Below are 16080 nucleotides of genomic sequence, written 5' to 3'. Positions count from 1 at the left end.
TTTCTTTTTCTGAAACAGAATCTTGCTATGTAGTGTAGTAAAGGCTGGCCTCAAATTTGTGGTCCTCTTGCTTCAGCATCCTGATGCCTGGAAAGCATGTGCTACTATGTCTAGCCACAGGAGTGTCTTTAATTCTTTTTAAGTTTATTTTATTTTATGTGTATGAATGATTTGCCTGCATGTATGTATGTTCACCATGTGTGTGTGCCTTGTGCCTGAAGAAGTTAGAAGAGGGTGTAGGATCCCCTAGAACTGGAGTTACAGATGGTTCTGAGTCACTATGTGGATGCTGCGAACTGAACTCAAGTCCTCTGGAAGAAGAGCAAGTGCTCTTAACTGCTGAGTTATCTCTCTAAGTCATCACTCTAGCCCTTCCTGGAGCTTGTGTGTGTGTGTGTGTGTGTGTGTGTGTGTGTGTGTGTGTGTGTGTTTGTGTGTGTACATGTGCATGTTGGAGACAGGGTTTCTCTGTGTAGTCCTGGCTGTCTTGGAACTTGCTCTGCAAACTAGGCTGACTTCAAACTCCGAGATCCACCTGCCTCTGCCTCCAGAGTGCCACCTTGCCCACCTTGCAGGAACTTCTTTATCCGCGCTCCTGCTTACAACATGGTCCTTCTGCACTGCATCCAGAGTGGTCATACAAAGACATGTCTGAGCACACGGGGACTCATCCATCACTTGCCACAACACAGCAGCACAAATTACAGGGAGTGTAATGATATATTTTATTTCATTCAATTCCTGAACATCATCCAAACTTCTAGAGATATCAGGCTCTGTAGCATAGGATAGAATTCTATCTGCCTCAAGAAGATCTTCCTCGGGGGATACAGCTGGAGACTGATGGATTTCAGTCAGCTGCAGAATTCTGAGTCATTACTGTGTAATCAGGCTGTGCTTGGGGACCAAGAGTCAGGGCAAAAGGACAGAAAGCTGCAGGAAATGGGACATCTCTCTGTCTTTGTATTGTTTCTAATTTATGAAAAATGCTCTTTCTGTGGAGCCTAGGATGGCCTTGAACCTACCATGCTCCTGCCTCAGCTTTGGAATGCTGCTGGAACTACAAGTAACCTCCTCATTTGGCTTCTTTCTGTTTTCAGTATATCTATTATACCATGAGACTCCCCTCTGGTGAGACCAATGAGCATCTATTAACTACTGGTTTCCCTTCTTTGAGATATAGAAAGACATTGAGCAGGGCCCTGGGTTCAGTCCTCTGAAACACCACAAAAGAAAATCGTGAAGAACTTGCTTATTTTGATCCCAGTGTTATGGACTTCATATTCATGTATGTATGTCATATATGAAGTTTCTTTCTTCTTTTTCCTTTTGAGATAGGATCTCATGTAGCTCAGGCTGGCTTTAAACTTACTGTGTAGCTAAGGATTGACATGGTTTGTTTAAGAGTAAAAGAGCCTTTCTCAGCTTTTGGTAAGCTTAACCCAGGGTGCTAGGGTACTGAATGGTCATGGCTACTAAAATCACCCCAGAACTGGTTTGTAAGTTCATTGTTCCATACCCAAGAAGAGTAAAAGATCACAGATGTGGAGTGAGCAGAAAGAATGTAGATTAAGGAAAAGTGAGAAAAAACTCCAAGGGACTGATATCACTGTGTTCCCACCCATTGGCTCTTATGGATCCTACTGTGGGAACTGGATGGATACTGAGTACACCTTTACTGAGACTGGTTATTTTGGGGTGTATTGTGAGCTGAACCCATGAAGACTCCATGTGTTCTATGCATGCTCTCTTAGCCCAGCTGGACAGGTGATCATGTTACTTGTCCTATCAGGAGAGTGGTCAGTCACATGTACTATATGGCTCGTTCATGATCCACCACGAGTAGTGCTCTGACTTCCTACAGAGAGCTAGCTACTGTTAAAGGATGACCTTGAACTCTAGGTTCTCTTTTCTCTGCCTTCTCATTGTTGGGATTCCAGGTGTGTGCCCACTGTGTCTAGTTTAAGTGGTGTTGGGGACCAAACTCAAAACTTGCTGCATGCTATGCAACTGCTTCACCAGCTGAGCTGTATCTGCAGCTCACAAATTACCGTCTGTGTGCCAGCCACCATCCTAGATTATATAGACCCACGCTGTTCCATTCAGTCCTGCATTATTTGACACCATTTTATAGATGAGGAAACTGAGGCTTGCCAAAAGGTCACACAAAGACACGGGACTCCTAGGTTTAAGCTCTAGCGCGCCACTTCAGGGGCCTTCCTTTTGTGGACTTTTTGAAATAGAAAAGATAGGATTGATTTTTCCCTTCCTTCCTTCCTACTTTCCTTCCTTCCTTCCTTCCTTCTTTCCTTCCTTCCTCCACACCCACTCCAGTCCTTTTCCCCTCTTTTTTTTGGAAGCTGTGGATGAAACTCAGGGTCACATGAGTGCCAGGTGTGTGCTCTGGGATTGAATTATAACACCAATCAAAGTGTGCCATCTATAGTTGGGTGGTGGTGGCAGTGGTGTCCTGGTTGTCAGTGGAGGCAGCGCACACCTTTAGTTATAGCACTTGAGAGGCAGAGGGGCAGGTGGATCTCTGTGAGTTCAAGGCCAGCCTGGTCTATGTAGCAAACTCCAGACCAGCTAGAGTTTTGTAGTGAGAACCTGTCTTTAAAAAGAAAGAAAGAATGTGAGAGAAAGAAAAGAAGGCAGAAAGGAAGAGTACCATCTCTAAAGGAACTCTGAGATCTTATAATTTAGCCAATTAAAAATATTTGAGTCTGTCCACATATTTTGTATGTTATTAATTTCAGTATAAAATCTACTTTAGGGGCTGGAGAGATGGCTCAGTGGTTAAGAAGACTTGCTGCTATTTTGGACCTGGGTTCAGTTCCCAGCACCCACATTGGGCAGCTCAAAACCCCCCCAGCAACATCAGATCCAGGGTATCTGTCATTCTCTTTTGGTATGCAAGAAGGAATGAACACACATGGTAAATGTACATATATTCAGGCATGTGCACTCACGCGCGCGTGCGCGCGCGCGCACACACACACACATACACACACTAATACCATTCAAACAACTATTGCATACTTTTTCTTTTAAAAGACAGTATTATAACATTTGATGTACTTAGTGGGGGAGAGCAGCAGCAAGCAGGAGCATGTGGAAGTCAGAAGACATCTTGGTTGGTTCCACCAGGTGGGTTCTGGAGGTTGAAGTCAGGTAGTTATGCTTGGCAGTAGGCACCTTGACCTGTGGAGCTATCCTGCCAGTCTCCATTATATAAGATAACAAGCTTCTATTCTTGTCAATGAAAATGTATTGCCAGCACTAGTCATGATAATCATTATAGCCAGTGGGAATGGTGATAGTGGAGGGGCCTAGATCATCTCTTTGGGTGAGAGTCTTTTTTTATTTTTAAATTTAAATTAGAAACAAGGTTGCTTCACATGTCAATTCCAGGTCCCTCGTTTCCCTCCCCTCCTCCCGTGCCCTCCCACCAACCCCCCAGTATCCCTTCATTTCCCCAGGGAGGGTGAGGCCCTCCATGGGGGTGTCCATAGTCTGTCATTTCATCCAGGGCAGGGCCTAGACCCTTCCCCAAGAGTTCAGGGTGAGAGTGCATCTCTCATTGTTGGATGGGAGTCCAAAGTTCATGTGTTTACCCGGGATAAATTAAGGAAACAGACTGTATACTAAAGCAGTCATGGTGTTACCTGAGCTCTGGCCAGGGCCTGACCTTGGGTCCATCTGCTCACCCACATTATGTGAAAATGTCAGAACATATTTGAGAGTGGGAAAATGAACTTGTTGACAGTTGAGAAATGCTCAACTGGTCTCTTCCTTTCTCTTAGCAGAGTTACTACTCATGGAAATGATGTAACAATTAGGATAAAAAGGATGAAATGACAGCCTGGGAACACACATGTAGATGTCAGTTCCTTAATGCACTGGGAGATGAGTCCTTCTCCTGACTTAAGGAACATTTTAGTTCCCAGCATGAGATTTCCTGTAGGTAGCCTAACAGCAAGAATCCTTTACAATATCACTGTGCTGGCTAGTTTTATGTCAACTTGACACAAGGTTTAGTTATCAGAGAGAAGAAACATTGAGAAAATGCCTCCTCCATAAGATCAGGCTGCAGGCAAGCCTGTAAGTCATTTTCTTAATTAAGTGATGGATGCCAGAGGGCCCAGCACAATGTGGGTGGTGTCATTTGTGGGCTAGTGGTCCTAGGCTGAATAAGAAAGTAGTCTGAGCAAATCACAGGTAGCAAACCAGTAAGCAGCATCCTCCGTGGCTTCTGCACCAGCTCCTTCCTCCAGGTTCCTGCCCTGTTTGAGTTCCTGCTCTGACTTCCTCCAGTGATGGACTGTGATCTGGAACTGTAAGTCCAATAAACTCTTCCCCAACTTGTTGTTTTTTAAATCATGGTGTTTCATCAAAACAATAGTAACCCAAGCAATCTCTCTGCCTTAGGAAACCTAAGACATGTTCTCTTTGTGTCGCTCAGCTCTAGAATTTGGTATAGAACAGATATTATAAGAGGTATCTCATTCTGATGATCCCAGGGTCAAGAGCAGTTGAAGAAGCAGAAGTTGTTAGGTTTGTTTCTCTCTTTTGAGGCAGGATTTTGTTGTGTTGCTCCCCTGGCCTTGAACTCCTGAGATCAAGTGATTTGTCTCACAGCAGCTGGGGTCACAGGTGCTCACCTTTCTCTAGGTTTCAGTGAGTAAAAGACTAAGGCCAAATCAGCTCTGCCCAGGCTGCTGGAGTGTGTCCATTCCACCGCAACCAATCTAAGCACAATGCAAGAGCCTTTGGCATTCCTGAGGCTCCTTGGCTACTACAATGGGTTTTCATCCCCCCCAAGACAACTGCTGCTCAGTGCATGGACAGTTTCTGGAATGTTACACACTCTATGGTTGGGCTCTGCTATAATTAATGATTTCTTACCTCTGAGGGTTCTCCTCTAGAGAATGGGGTCTGACATGGGTGGAGTCCCCAAATGCCAGATGTCTTGTGGTGACAAATGTTGGCGTCTGATTTCTGGAGAACTCAGTTTCACACTTCAACTAAAAGGGGGAGGAGGGTATGTGCTTAAATGCCGTTCAAGACTCCAGGAACATCTCCAAGATGGAAGAGTTATGCTGAGCCTGTGCCCCCTACTTTTGCAACTCCTTCAGCGTGCTTCAACCCCTCCAAGCCCACTCTTTCACTATGCTCCCCTTCTCCAACAAACACAAGTAAAACCGAAGAAACCAGAGAAAGCCAGCAGGGTGTGTGTGTGTGTGTTTGTGTTGTGTATGAGGGGTGTACCATGGCACACCTAGAGAGGTCAGAGAACAACTTTGTGGAGTTGGTTCTCTCTTTCTTCCTTTACATGGGTTCAGAGGTCAGATTATGTATCAAGTGGTCAGGCTGGCACAGAAAATGCCTTTATGCCTGAACTATCTCTCCCCCCACACATTCTGCTGACTTTCACTGGTTTCTTTGGTTTTACTTGTATTTATTGGAGGAGGAGAGCATAGTGAAAGAGAGAGCTGGGAAGATTGAAACACACTGAAAGAAATGCAGAAGTGTACTATGGTTTTGCAAAGTGTTGTTATTAGAGACACTTGGAAACTACAGTAGAAATTGATGTATTTTTCTTTGTATGTATATGTAGATGTGTGTGCACATTCCTGTGTGCAGGGGTGTGTGTGTGTGTGTGTGTGTGTGTGTGTGTGTGTTCATATGCTGGTGGAGTCCTAAAGCCAACCTCTAGTGATGTTCCTAAGGAGATACCCACCTTGTTGTTGTGTTTTCTTTCTTTTTATTTATTCTGTGAGTCCCTTACATCATGCATCTTGATCCCACTCATTTCCTCGTCCCTTCTCATCTGCTCTCCTCCCCTGCACTCTCCCCAAATAAAACAAAATTTAAGAGAAAAGAGGGAATAAAATTAAAAATCTCATCATGGAAGCTGCAGTATGACACAGTATCTTGCCTGGACAACGCAGTAGAGCAGGTCCCGAGGGCAGGAGAAAGCATGAGAACTGGCCCCACCCCTTGATCATTGCTGCAAGAGGTGAATTAGCCCAGGGGCAATGCAGGAGAGCTCACCCTGGTGGTGAGGACAGGGGAGAACTGGCTGACTGACCAACCCTGCAACTACCCAGGCCCAGATCCAGGGCTAAGACTCGGCCGCCCCAACATCCACCCCATCTGTGATCTGCTGGAGCACATGAAGGGGGTCTGACACGCAGACCCGCCTTGTGTTTTGAGATTTAGTATTTCACTGGGACCTAAGGCTTGTAGATTAGACCAGGCAGCTGGCCAGTGAGTCCCAGAGATCTGTGAAGACAGTACAACACTGGGATAATAAATACTAGTTAGCCACCATGCATAGCTTTATATGTATGTGCTGGGGATCGAACTCAGGTTCTCATGCTTGCAAAGACTTTACCAACTGAGCTACTGCCTTACTCCTTGTGTTATTTCCTTCCTTCCTTCCTTCCTTCCTTCCTTCCTTCCTTCCTTCCTTCCTTCTTTTTTTTCTTTTTCGACACAGGCCTCGATGTGTATTCCTGGTTGTCCTGAAACTCATTCTGTAGACCAAGCTGGCTTCAAACTCACAGACATCCATCCACCTGCCTCTGCTTCCTAAGTGTTGGGATATAAAGTGTGCACTGCCACACCTGGCTCCTGTGTTTTTTCTTACAAATGCACTTGAGTCTACAAAGTGCTAAAACAAAAATGTTATTTGCAAATGAGTGACTGTGTGGGCCAGTGAGCACTTGCTGTTCTTCCAGAGATCATGAGTTGAGGTCCATTAGCTTACAACCATTTATAACTCCAGCTCTAAAATGCTCTCTCTTCCCTCTCACACATGTGGCACACCCACAGAGAAGCACATATTTATTTAGTGTGTTTGCCTTGTACCACATGTGTGCAGGATCCCATGGAGGTCAGAGAGGGTGTTGGATTCCCTGAATACTTAAGTGACAGGAGGTTGTACACCAACATGTGGGTGCTGGGAATGGAACCTGGGTCATCTACACAAACAGTAATACACTTAACCACCGAGCAGTATTTCCAGCCCAACATACATATAATAATTAAAACAATCTGTACATATTTTGGAGCAGGGTCTCCCTAAGAAGTTGAAGCTAGCCTTGAACTTGGAACCTCCCTAATACAAGGATTATAGGTGTTTTCTAGCATACTTGACAAATTATACACTTTAAATGGGTGAATTGTGTGGTATGTGAAATATATCTTTATAAATCTGTTATTTTTATTTTTAATTAGAAACATTTTATGCAATATATTTTTCTTTCTTTTTTAATTTTACATCATGACTACAATTTCCCTCCCTCATCTCCCCCCAGTTCCTCTTCTCTAACTTTCCTATACCCCCCAATATATTCCTCCTCTGTTTCTATTCAGAAAAGGGCAGGCCTTCCATGGATAGCAACAAAACATGGCATATCAAGTTGTAGTAAGACTAAGCACTTTCCCCTGTATTAAGGGTGGATAAGGTGATGCAGTATGAGGAACAGGGTCCCAAAAGTCAGCAAAAGAGCCCCTGCTCCCACTGTTAGGAGTCCCACAAGTAGACCAAGCTGCACAACTGTCATTTATACAGAGTGCCTTGGTTAGTCCCATGCAGGCTCCCTGGTTGTCTGTTCAGTCTCTGTGAGCCCTGGTGAGCTCAGGCTAGTTGATTCTGTGGGTTTTCTCCTGGTGTCCTTGACCCCCTTGGCTTATGCAATCCTTACTCCTTCTCTTCAGCAGGATCCCCCAAGATTCACCTAACATTTGACTGTGGGTCTCTGCATCTATTTCCATCAGTTGCTGGATGAAGCCTCTTTGATGTCGACTGGGATAGGTACCAATCCCAGCACATCCTATAGGCAGGACAGACTGTAGGTTGAAGGTTATGTGGTTGGGTTGATGTCCCTATCCCTCCCGTGGAAGTATTGCCTGGTCACGGGAAATGGCTAGTTCAGACTCCACTATTGCTAGGAGTCTTATCATGCAATATATTTTGATCATATTCTTTCTCTTCCTCCAACTCCTCTCAGCTCTCCCTCATGCCCTACCTACTAAACTTATGTTCTTTCTCTTTCTTAAACAAACCAAAATAAATATTTAAAAAGTACACACACACACACACACACACACACACACACACACACACACACACACACCAAATATGGAGTCTGTTTTGTTGGCCAACTACTCCTGAGAATGAGGCCTGACTTGGAGTGTGGTTGATATACACAGTGTCACTTTACTGGAGAAAACTGATTTTACCTCTCAGAGCAGCTATCAATTGCAAATAGCTTACTGGGTAGGAGTGGGACTTTGTATTCACTTCCCTTTCTCACTGCTAAAGTTTTGTTTGGTTTGAACCTGTGCAGGTCTTGATGGTGCTTTCACAATCTCTGAGTTCACATGTGCATCATCAGCCACGTTGTCAATTGAAGATGCTGTTTCCTTGGAGTCACATACCACCTCTGGCTCTCACAATCTTTTCACCTCCTCTTCTGCATAGATCCCTGAGCCTTGAGGGGCATGCTTTGATACAGGCATCCCATTTAGTACCGAATGCTCACACTGTCCATTTGTAGATCTCTTTGTTAATTGTCATCTATTGAAAGAAGATACTTCTCTGATGAGTGTTGAGTGATGCACTGATCTGAAGCTCTTGTTGGAATGCTTAGGTCAGACTCCAAGCATTTCCTAGTTAGTGTAGTGGGAGGTACAGGTGGCTGGCTAGTGGGCAAGAGAATGTACTTCTATCTTAGCAATATGGTCTTCTAGTCCATGAACTTAGACCTCTATAAAGCTGTTTTTTTTAACGGGGGCTCGAAGATTGCCAAAGAAACCTACTAAATAACACAAGGTGCATTAGTTTCTGGCCTACCAGGTGACCTTGATGGTGGACCAAAAGCCCTACCTTCCTCAGCCTTTTCCAGTCCCTACTCTTGTGTCAATTCTGAAGGTATAGGAGACACCTCAGCTGCTTCAGAGCCCCACTGACTGCCCGCAGAAGATGTTCATCTCCTGGTGTGGTCCAGTTTGTCTGCTGGAGCTCTTGCTCTCTGCTTGGACTAAGGTCTCCTGGTCAGGGTGCCTACTTCTTCCTTTGGAAACAATGGCTGAGGCACAGCTGTAAATGGGACTTCTGCAGCCATCTGTGTAACTGGGGAAAATTCTGCTGCCTGCCACCTAAAGTCTCTGGCTGCAATGGTAGGTGGTAGCCACTGTGCTTGCCTTCTGTCTGGGACCCTGCATCCCTATACCTACCTGCTGAGCCCCACATGACTGGTACCAAGGTGCATTTTTCTATGCCAGTACTTCTTCCTTCAGAGCCCAGCCAAAGTGATCTTGATGGTGGCTCAACCCCACGTCTCCTAGGGCTAATATTGCTTTCCTCCCTATTCATCTACACTGTATGGGTCACTACCTAACACACTGAAGTGATAGCAAAGCGGCAACCCTATCAGACTGTCTTTACTGCAAAGACCACATTCAGGAACTGTTGTCATGCTGAGCTTGGTGGTTTGGATGCACTTCTGACAAGAAAGCAACGTGGACAGGGTAGTGTGAAGCAGGTGTCTCTCCCAGCCATCCTAAGTTGCATACCTTCCCAGGGAAGAGTCTGAGAGCCTTTGGTTGGGACTCACAAAGGCATGTAGTGAGCACTTGTCTACCATTCAGGAGGCCCTAGGATCTGGGTTCAGCTCCACCCCCAACACTGAAAAAATAAAGACACAATCATCTCCAGTGATTTGGAGACTTGGTAGGACCAGATCTGAAAGAGGGTCTTACCTGTGGTAACCTCTTCTGCACAGACAAAGCCTGGTGCTCTAACTCCTGCCCCAGACACTGCTGCTGCTGTCCCCACCCTGGACTATTTAGAATACACAGGTGGCTGCACTGTCATGTGTGATGAATTTACAAGAGCTGAGTTTACCTTAGTAGAGCTTAAGGAAAAAATTTCCACTTAATTTAAATTCTTAATTTAATTTAATTTACAGAGGAGCCTTACAAATGACCATCGTCAGAACTCACTATCCTGTGACACTTGGTCAGGCTGGAAGGGTAATTGAGAAGCAGCTGACAGTGCCCTGGAGTGGACCACTGGGCTTGCTGTGCCAGCAAAATTTGCTACTTTTCTCCTTACCAGGCAAACTGCTCCCTACTTGACTGTGGGGATCAGGCCGGCCACAGTGTGAAGAGACCAGAGTCTTTGATTCTGTCTCTCTCTTTGACTCACTGTCTACGTCTACAATATGATCACCAGCATATCTGACTCATAATTTGTCATTTCTCATTTTTATGACTGTGAAAACAACAAACACATTTGTAAGGATTTAGTCTCAAGTTAAAAAAATGAATCTGTGAAATTCTTTTGTGACTAAAGCCTGCAATGCTTAGTGGATGAATGTTGAGGTCTATAGAGGCTTCCTGGATGCCTTTTCCTCCTTCAGTTTTTGTGGCGCTGTGTATTGAACCTGGGTCTCAAACATGCTAGGCAGGCATTCTACCACTGAGCTATACACATTATCTTAGCCAGCTATCTTAGTAGTTCCAAGGGATACTGAGAAGTCATTTTGTTGTGATGGATGTGGAAGCAGGCAATCTGACCATTCCCTGTCCTTTTGAGTATAATGAAACTTGGAATTGCCGTTTTCATAAAATCTTGTTCAAGACCCCTGGGGAACAGCAAAAGGGATTAATAGTCCCTCTGTTTTCTAGACAAGGTCTGGATAACTAGCCCAGGCTGCCATCAAACTTATGAAAATCCCTCAGTCTCCTATTCCTGAGTTGTGGGGATTGCAGTGTGAGCCACCACACCTGGCTTGCATCTTTTTTGTTGTTGTTGTTCCAGATCTGATTTTTCAGAGCAGTTTGTTTCAGATGAGTGAAGTGTTGTTTATTTGAATTCCACAATTTTTTCTTGGTAGTTTGGGCCATCCTCCCTGCCCCTCTGGGATCAGTAAAGTCCACTGCTATAGTCAAAGTTAGGTAGGTAAGTAGGTGTGTGTGTGTGTGTGTGTGTGTGTGTGTGTGTGTGTGTGTGTGTGTTGGGCCAGGCTGTAAAGGTTTAGGCATAGTCATATAGCTGGACTGTGAGTAGCTATGTTCTTTAAGGAAGATTGAGAAGAGGCATCTTTTTGTTGTGGTGCTGGATGTGAAAGCCAGGAAATAAGCCATTTCCCTCACTGAATATAAGGAGAGCGCTTGGAATATATACTTTCCTGTTATCTCTGTTGGGTCCCCGGTAGAGAGAACTAACCCTGTACATAGGTCAGACAGCATATAGGATGCACTGGCTCAGAAATTCCTGTGAAGCAGTTAAGTCCAAGCCAGGTAGGTGCCTGGGAAGAAAAGAGGGTGAGGCCAAGGTGGGGTGCAGAGAAAGAAGCCTCTCTTCTCTTGGGATACCAGATCATCTTCTGATGGCATCTTACTTCTTTTCAAATACTGGGCCATCTCCCAGCCAAGTACGTCTTTTCTTTCTCTTTGTCATGTTTCACTCCTTCCCCACCCCTCTGTCAACACAGTGAGGGACATTTGTGTAGATAGGGTGACCCAGGACTGGAGAAGTATCTTTGAAAGCAGATCATGTCACTGCCTCTCCTGTTCTGCAAGCTGAGCCTTCCTGGCTGATCCATTGAGGCCCTGTTTGTTTCTCTCTCTCTCTCTCTCTCCTGCTGTCTTAGGAGGCCTAAGGAGAGACTGGAAGTGCAGCCCTCTCCTCTGATAACCCTGTTTCTCTGCAGTTTCGCTGACTCACTGGGGAGAATCACACATCTTTTTGGATGGAGCTCTTGGCTGGAGTCAGAAGTCCTGGATCATACACTCACTCAAAAGTGATGCTAATTCCAATACTTGGGCTTCTAAGATTTTGCTTCTCACATCCCCCATCCTTTTCCACCTCTGCTCCTCAGGCATCCACTAACTGAAAAGCCACACCAAGGCTACAGTCTTAGCAAAGGAGCTAAGTTATTGTTTTATTTCTTAACATAAAAGATATAATTACAGAGTTTCCAAGAAAGAAAAGGGTGGGGATATGGAAGTATAGAATGTTGTATCAAAAGCTAAGTAACCCCCTCCGCCTCCACACACTCAGCTGTCACAAGTCCTTCCTGTTACAAACTATGGTGGTGGTGGGATTGCCATTAAATGTGGAGTCTGGTCCAGAAGCAGCCTGGGCGGCAGTAAGTGGTAGGCAGGATGTATCCTTTATTGTAGCATCCTTCCCTTAAGGCTGAGAACTTAGCAGTAGGTTTCCAGTCTGCTTTGTCTTGTCCAGCTGTGAAAGGTGCAAGGATGCAGCCTCAGCTGCCTTCCAAGGAGTGCCGGTGATATCTGGGAGCATGGAGGCTGAGTCATATTTTGGGAGAGAACTGTGTTTTTATACCCGCAATGTAGGGTGTTGCCATAATATTAATCATTATTATGGTCAAAAACAAACTCACCCCGCAGTTATGACAAATCTTGGTCTTGGCTCTTTCTTGTTCCTACATTGTCCTTCTCTTAGCTTCTGCCTTTTGGAAGCACAGTTTAACTCTGTGTTGTCAGAATAGGCAGTGGTCTTCTATTTTTGTAAAATGATTTTTTATAGGATCTCACTATGTTACTCAGGCTGGCCCGAGTATCCTGATCCTCTTGTCTCAGCTTCCTGAGCAGCTGGGATGAAAGGTGTGCCACCACACCCAGCAAGCAACTATCTAATGTCATTTAGGCAAAGTGCTCAGTTCTGTTTGGTTCTATTTTGTCACACAGAGGATCGAACGCAGTGCTTCCCTTATACTAAGTATTCTACCATGAACTTCATGCCCCATTCCAAAGTACCTGATTCATTTTTCAAAAACTTTTTGTGTCTGGGGGTTTTGCCTGCATGTATGTCTGTGCACCACATGTATGTCAGAAGAGTGGGTCAGATACTCTGAAGTTACAGACAGATGGTGTATGGAGGCCAGTAGAAGGTGTTGGATACCCTAGAATTGGAATTACCAATGGTTGTAATCCACCATGTGGTGCTTAGAATAAAACCTGGGTCCTCTGGAAGAGCTGTCAATATTCTTAACTACTGAGCCATCTCTCCAGCACCCAAAAAATCTAATGTAAGGAAGTGGAGGGTGGGGGTTGGGCTAGCCGTCTGGGCATGGTGAATCCAAGTGCTCAGGAGGGTAAATTGGGCTACACAGTAATACCTGTCTCAAAAACAAACAAAACAATGCTGACTCAAGCAGACATAGTGGTATCACCTATAATACTAGTGCTTAGGAGGCAAAGTGTTCAAGGGCAGCTTCAGCACCATAGCAACACCTTGTCTCATCCTCCTTAACTCACCTTTCCCCTAAACCAGCAAGCCAAACAGACTTTCCATATCTCTTCACTAAGACCTAAAATTCCACCCAGTCAATATACAAATGCTCCACGAATGCCATTAGTCACATCCACCCTTTGTTTGCTTCTTTTGGGACAAGACCTCAACATGAAGCTCAGACTAGCTCTGAATTCTTCATCTTTTTGTCTCAACCTCTTACTACTAGGATTGTAGGCTTGTATTATCATCTCCATTAGCTATTTCAGTCTTCATATTAATGAGCTTTTATTATTATTTCTTTCAGAGAGGGAGATGAAGTGAACATAGAGACCAGAGTGCAGAATACATAACCAGGGGAAAATAGCATCCTCAAGGAAGAGAAGGCCACAGAGAGAGGCTGCTGGGACACAAGACAAGTTGCTGGCTTTGCCATAAAGCAGTTTTGGACCTAAGTTATGGCTACAGGTGAAGTTACTATAGGATTAGAGGACGAGTAATGAGGGAGTACTAAAAGGAAGCGTCACTGGAAAAAGTTTTTGAAAACAGGGTCTTGTTCTGTAGTCCATGCTGTCCCTGAACTTGAAAGCCTCCTGACTCAATCTCCCACATGCTGGTATTACAGGTATGACTCCTAGAAGGTGAGTTACTGAAAAGAATTTAAAACTTTTTATTGATTCTTTGTGGATTTCACATCTTGCACACCGAGCCCTTTCACCTCCCTGCCCCTTCGTATCTGCCCTCTGACCTTGCAACCTCTCCCCTCCCCGAAATAAAATAAAATAAATCTCACCGTGGAAGCTGCAGTGTGACACAGTGAGTCACACAGTTTACCCTTTAGTCCATACATCTTTACTTGCAAGTGTTCATTGCAAAGAGTCATTGGTCTGGTTCGAGGTCTCTGGTTTCTGCTACACTATTGATGCTGGTCCCTCAGTGGGGTTCCTCTTGGATATCTTGTTGTCCTGTGTCGTGGAGATCCTAGAGTTTTGGATTTGCCAGACCGGTCCCTTCACACGCTCCAGAAGATCATAGATAAGGGGAATATTGGGGTGGGCCAACTCATAGCCCTGGATCTTGATCTTGGTTGTAGCTGGGTTCCTCAGCCCTCCAGCTCTTCCCCATCCTCACCACCGGGGTGAGCTCCCTAGCACTTCCCTGGATAGCTTGCCCAAAGCAGCAGGCAGCAAGGGGTGGGGCCAGTTCTCCTGCTCTCTTTTGGGGCTGGCTCACCTGCACCTACACCATCAGGGCCAGCTCTAATGTGTTGCCCAGGTGAGGTACAGGGCCAGCTCTCCTGAGTGGTGCAGCTGGTGAGGGCCAGGGTCAGCTCTCATGCTCTTATAATACCAATACCAGATTTCCTGCCTGCAGCAGGGCAGGTGGTGAGGGGGAGTTACTGAAATTTAATGAGCCGTTTTTAATCCTGGGACTCAAGCCCTGGTTGTAGAGCAAGAGTCTGAGTTTAAAAAAGTGATTGCTGTGTGCTCATCTTAGGCAGATCCCAGGACCTTGCATAGTTTCTGTGGGTCAGGCATTGGCCAAAAGGTCTTTGGGTTCTACAGAGCCAGAGAAGCTGGGGAACAGTAGGTGACTCTTTGAGATTTTAGGTTCAGTGAGAGGCCTAAATGGTGCTAGGGTCAAGTGTGCTGTTAGATAGTACCTATTCTGCTGGGCTAGGCCCATGCATCTTATCCAGTGACCCAGAAATCATTTTCCTCTTTTGATCTTGAACAAATCAGAAAAGGGAACAAATGTTACCCTACTTGTCTTTTACCTGGGCTTAGGGGGAAGCAGATAAACCAGAAGAAAGTCCCTAATTAATAGTCTCAGGAAACATTTTCCCTGCCATTTATTGGCACCTATCATCACTTGGGTCATGGTAAAAATGACACCTCAGAGGGTGTCCTTCTATCCTTTTTGAGGTAGCAGCTCCCACCACAGCCATTTCACTGATTTTTGTTATCTTGACACCTATTACCGCCTCAGATTGGATTTACTGGTTATTATTTTCCCATCCCCTCTGTCCTGTGTGAGCTCCATGAGAGAAGCCCCTCACTTTAACTCGACGGCCTGAATGTGGCAGCGTTGGGCAAGCCCTTTCTCTGCCTTCACTTTGTAGGCTTGTTCAGAGTATTTTCCCCTCCCTGCACTGTACCCTTCCCTGTACATCTCATCTGTCTTGTCCTGCAATGCTGGAGCCAGTGTTGTCTCCCCCAAGGTCTGGGTGAGGTCACCACAGCATTTTCTTCTTTAACTACAGCTTCATTGTCTGTGCTTTGGACTTTGTCCTCCCTCCCTGCCTCCTCTCTCTTATATTTTCTGATTTTTGTTTCTCTTCTTCTTTTCCTTTTCCTCATCCTTCCTTCCTTTCCCTCTGCCACCCTTGAGACGGGATTTCACTATATATCACATGCTGGCCTGGAACTGGTGGTAATCCTCCTGCCTGAGCTCTGGAGTTCTGAGAGCCATCGAGTCAGGAGATGACATATGCATTTTAAATAAGATGCTTCTGAGCCAACAAAGCTTGACAGTCTGGATCAGCCCCCCATCTCTCCCTTGTCCTTGCCAGAATTCTGCTTCCGTATAGGTAAGATGGAGAAGTTGGGCAATGTGACTTCTTAGTTTTTAACATTTGCAAGTTTGTGTTCTGGAAAGTCCTGGAAGATAATGTTCTTGGCCTGTCTAACTTAGAATCTACTGAAGCCTATTCAAGAATAGTATCTTCAATGTTACACTGCTTAATGGGTGAGGGAGTGGATGGAATGAGTAGGCGAGAGGCAAAAGTTACAGAAGGTCGA

At 45.2% G+C, this 16080-nt stretch overlaps 1 pseudogene; it reads right to left on the bottom strand.

The window, feature by feature from the left end:
* LOC101830482 overlaps window positions 1-16080 on the bottom strand; it is a 51509-nt pseudogene that overhangs the window by 19334 nt on the left and 16095 nt on the right.

The sequence above is a fragment of the Mesocricetus auratus genome, unplaced genomic scaffold (assembly GCF_017639785.1).
Source record: "Mesocricetus auratus isolate SY011 unplaced genomic scaffold, BCM_Maur_2.0 Super-Scaffold_100003, whole genome shotgun sequence".
Classification (NCBI taxonomy): domain Eukaryota; kingdom Metazoa; phylum Chordata; class Mammalia; order Rodentia; family Cricetidae; genus Mesocricetus; species Mesocricetus auratus.
This window is presented reverse-complemented; position numbering and strand designations above follow the sequence as displayed.